Here is a 4630-nt window from a genome sequence, read left to right as displayed (position 1 = left end):
GTCCTGTTCAGCCAAGTGCAAAAGGTCTTTCAAGAGTGAGCTACACGTCTCACAGGGCTGGGCCTCCTGGAAGGACGGGCCTGGCTTTGGAGTCCTGACCTGTGATGCTCCTACAGAAACACTGTGCCCTGAAGGGGCCTCCTCGTCCCGGGCTCCATGCCAGCAACCTGTAAACAGAGAAATGCTGGTCAAGCGCACGCTGACCTTGTTGGGACGAGGCAGCCTCATCGGGAATGTGTGTCGGACACGCCCACGGATGAGGCCAGGGGACTGCTCACGGGCCAGGGGAACTTGAGACGGTGAAAGGAAGGCCTTCTGTGCAGAGCTCACCCTGGCCAGCGCCCATGATGGGACAGCCCTGCCTCTGGAGAAGGATACCAGGGCGGGGTGAGTTCAGGGAGGACAGGGGGGTTCCCCAACTCTCTCCTCTGCAAATGACTTTCAACAAGGCCACGGCTGCCAGTGACTGGTGAGCACTGGGTAGAAGACTGAGTTCACACCTAGAAATGTGTGCTTGCAACACAGCAGCTGGTGTTTAGAGACTATTTAAAGATAGGTGCAGCCATCACAATACCTTAAGGGTAGGTCATATGTCAAGTGTACTGCAAAGTGAGCAGAAGTGAAAGGATAATGGAGGGAAGCCACAAAAGTGGGGGAGCTGGGAAGTGCAAGGTTAGAAATGATGACAGGAAAGAACAGGTAGAAATAAGGTATGACCACGCTCCCTGGCATCATACGATGGTAAAGCCAGCTGTGACAACACACCCATTCCCAACTCTGCAGCCCCAGGGCCATTTCCTGTAGCTGGTGATGGAGTAAGGTCCAGGCTGTCAGGCACCAAGGCCCCTCCACCTCTTCAAGATGAGCACTTACATGGGACCTGGAACGGGCCACCCTAGATGAAACACAGGAAGACAGAGTAGACTGCACGGCCCCCAGAGTCAGTGATCCAACACATGACATCCCACATTCTAAAACCAAAAGAACCTCAGAGGAGGGTCTCACAGAACCAGTGGTCTCTACGAGTAGAGAGCACGTTGGTGGCTGGAAGTTCCAACACAGGGGTGCCCCTAAGAAACGTCAGCAAGGAGGGGAAGGCCTTGAGCACAGAGGCTCCGTGCTTCTGAACAGAATAACCTGACCAGGGACAAGCAAGGCCACTGGGATTTCTCAGACAAGCTTGGAGCAGAGGTGCACGCAGCCCGGACCTGGCCCCCTTAAACCTGTGATTGTGGGAAAGCCAGAGCTCCTGACCCCGAGGGAAGGGGAAAGCCGGAGCTAAGCCCTGGACGCTGGAGTGGGTGCGAGGGCCTTACCTAGTGATGACAAAAGTGCAAAGGTCTCCAGCATCACACTGTGGTACAGGCGTCTCTGAGCCTCATCAAGGAGCCCCCACTCCTCCTGGGAGAAGCGCACGGCCACGTCTGTAAAAACCACAACCCCCTGCCAAAACAGGGAGGCTTCTTCAATCGATGTGCAGCTTCTCTTTCCGGAATGTTCATACTGCCACCTGCTTCCATCCCCTCCTTGCCCTTGCTCTCCACCCCGACTTCCCAGTGTGGAGGAGATACAGGGTCTGGTGGCACTGGCACTTCCCTTGTCCTCACTGCCACTGATTGCTGTGTCCAGAAAAACACAAGCGAGGAGGGTGCAGGAAAGCGCCGCCCAGGCTCTGGGCCCGCAGTGGGGGCTCTCTGTCTCTTTCAGCAGTAAATTATGCTGAGGTCCCCCAGATCCTACATCCCGGCCAACACAACTTGAACTTACCTCTCCCACATAAGCGCCCCTCCTCCTCCTCACCTGCCCATCATTCTTGGTCTGAACCTCTCTCCATATCTGGTCCCTCCACTTCTGCAACTTGGTTACTGAGACCGCAGCCCACTCTGCGGGTAATTTCTGTGCCTTCCCAACACACCGCTGTTGCACATAGAATCCAGGCAGGAGTGTGCAAGTGGAATCAGCATCCTATTTTGCCCCGTCCTGCCCCAGAAACCCAAGTTCCCCGGTGCCAGGGTCCTTTTGTGGTTCTCCCCACGTGCCACCCGTGTGTACTCCCCCTCCCAAACCTAACGTGAGCACCTCACAGACTCCCAGCCCTCTGCTGCATCATCACTACCCTGCTGTCCTACAAGCAGTCACAGCCTGCCTTTACCTGACCCGCATGTGAAGTCCAGCGACACTGAACTCCACACCCAAGGCCCAGCAATGCTCCTGGCTGCTTCATTTTAACCTCAACTAACCTACCAGGTCTATCAGCCTCAACGAAGCAACACAGGCCTGACCCAAAGTCACCACCAAACACTGAGGACTCCATGGAAAGATCATGCGCCCTGGCCTGAGCTAACTAACACCTGACCTCCTTCGTGGAGATGCTTCAACACCTACTGCACACCGCTGACCCCTCGGAAGCCTTCAGACTCCTCACCTGTATCCCACACGGGCACGCCCCCCACAGCTACTCTGCTTTTTCATCTGCCTTTGTGACGTCCACCACCACCAACCAGGCTCCCAGAAGAGATTCAAATCTCCTTCTTCCCCTTCCTGCTTCCACACCCTAATGATGGCCCCTCTGGAAACTAATGCCCGGCTATACCGCAGTGCACATGCCGGCCACTGTCTCTGGCTGTCTGCAACCTAGAAGCCTCCCCTGAACTCCAGACCTGTGCGTCCGACTGCTAAGTGGGTGCCTCTAGTCGGGAGTCTCTGGACCATGTGACATCAGTGGCAAAACCTGACTTCCTATACCAACTGACTACTGACTTCCCCGTCTCAACTGACAGGACATCCATTCTTCCAGAGAAAGCCAAAATCCTTGGGGTTGCCCCTGACGCCCCCTTCCATCTCGTCCCCCCACACCCTTGCTCGCCACATCACTGAACATGGGCTACTCCATCTGGAACACATCCAGAAGGCAGCTGGTCCTCCACCTCCACAGCCACCAGCCCTGTGGAGCCATCAGCAGAGGTCACCTGCGCAGTCCCAGGAGGCCCCCCACTATCCCCACCTTCGTCGAGGCGCTCATGCACACTGCAGCTGCACACAGCCTGTGAAGATCAGGTCACCTGCCTCCTCAGCTCAGAACCTTCTCCTACTTCCTTCAGATTAAAGGCTCACCACCTCAGGCTGTAACTGTGGACCTGGTAACTATATGCCCCTCAACACTCCCCCCGCTGCCCCATATTCCCACTGTAGGTAAGAGCCTCGCAGTTCCCTGATCATTCCAACTCACTCTCACCCCCATCACTTGAACATTCTGGATCCTGTGCCCAGGACACCCTTCCACATCTTACCCCATTGGTTGTCACACATGGGCAATGCTCCATAGAATCCAGGGATGAGTTCAAGACCCTGGGCTTTGATGAGACCACAGGGACTTTAGACCCAAGGGAGGGAGAAAAGGTGAGCAATCTCAGGACACCATCATTCTTTATATGGGAGTGGCAAAACCATCAGGGGGACAACTGGGGTGTCCTCCAACTGTCACATCCTCCATGCACCTGTACAGGATCCATAAGCATTTCTGCAAATGCCATGGGAACCTGTGGGAAGAGGGAGGCCATGAGAAAGGGGCAACCATGGTAGGCAACCAACAGACTGAACTGGACCCCCACTACCCCTGCCCTGCCCTGGAGCAAAGTGCTCCCAGCCTGATAACCTAAGCTCTCAGCCCCTCTGACGTCAGTGCCGCTCTTACCAGCGATGTGGTTCTGTAGGAGGAATGAACGTCCCGAGCCTCAATTCCTGGCCCCCACCTCACAGAGCTGATAACAGTATTAAACAGAACTGATGCACACTAACTACCCACAGAGTTAACAAGCCTGTATGTTTCCATTGCAAATAAAGGACAGGGTTCATAAAATTTGGATTAGTGTTATCTCTGCTTGCGATTTTCAAAAGATGTGTTATACATCGTTCTGTTGTTAGCAAATACCACAGATAAATTAACTTTGCAATTTTCATAAAGTGTTGTTGCTCTTCATTTATCGAATGCATTCATTTCTAGTTTCCATGTATACATATTTACATAAATGTTGGTTAGCTGATGTCTCAATAAATGTTTCATACGTTCTGAATTTAATGAGTTGTAGGGAGAGTCTGAGCGGGCAGCTCAGCTACTCTTCCTTTCAGCAAACAAGCCTACCTGCTGCGTGGCCCCCTGCAGGGCGCTGGCAGGACCCCTTGACTGGAGCACTCCTGCCTTCCTCTTGCCCCCAAGGGTGGAGGTGGTGAGAGAGCAGTGTCCTCATCTGGGACCCAACTGCTCCACAAGTCTGGCTATTTCTTTGTCCCATAGGGACTGTCTCCCAGGATCACCTGACCTGCAGGACTGAGTGTCTCTACCTCCGTCTCCACCCAGGCCAACAAACTTACCACATCCAGGCATTCTTTTCTAGACCCAGGTCAGAATACCTTCTACATCAGGTACGCTCCTTTAGGGAGGGAGCATCAGGGATGCTGAATCCCCCGGGGCACTCCACGTCTCAGCCCTCCTGACGCTCACTGCAGAGCCCACCAGTAATAACGACCTTAAGACCCCCTCCTTGGTCGGGTCCTCAGGCCAGGCTCTGGAGCAGTGCACACCTTCCACACCTCGGACAGCTCCAGCCCAGCTCCCTTCCCCGTCCTCCAG

The 4630-nt window shown here is 54.5% G+C and overlaps 1 long non-coding RNA gene across 1 annotated transcript; it reads right to left on the bottom strand.

The window, feature by feature from the left end:
* Positions 1-6: 6 nt before the first annotated feature.
* On the bottom strand, positions 7-3847 carry LOC121026475 (uncharacterized). The gene is made up of 3 exons (XR_005788370.1): positions 3291-3847; positions 1317-1443; positions 7-167 (listed from the first exon to the last, which is right to left on the bottom strand). It is a non-coding gene; the product is annotated as an uncharacterized LOC121026475 (long non-coding RNA).
* Between the last annotated feature and the right edge of the window lie 783 nt (positions 3848-4630).

This window comes from Herpailurus yagouaroundi, unplaced genomic scaffold, assembly GCF_014898765.1.
Source record: "Herpailurus yagouaroundi ecotype Mexico unplaced genomic scaffold, PumYag 110345, whole genome shotgun sequence".
NCBI lineage: Eukaryota > Metazoa > Chordata > Mammalia > Carnivora > Felidae > Herpailurus > Herpailurus yagouaroundi.
This window is presented reverse-complemented; position numbering and strand designations above follow the sequence as displayed.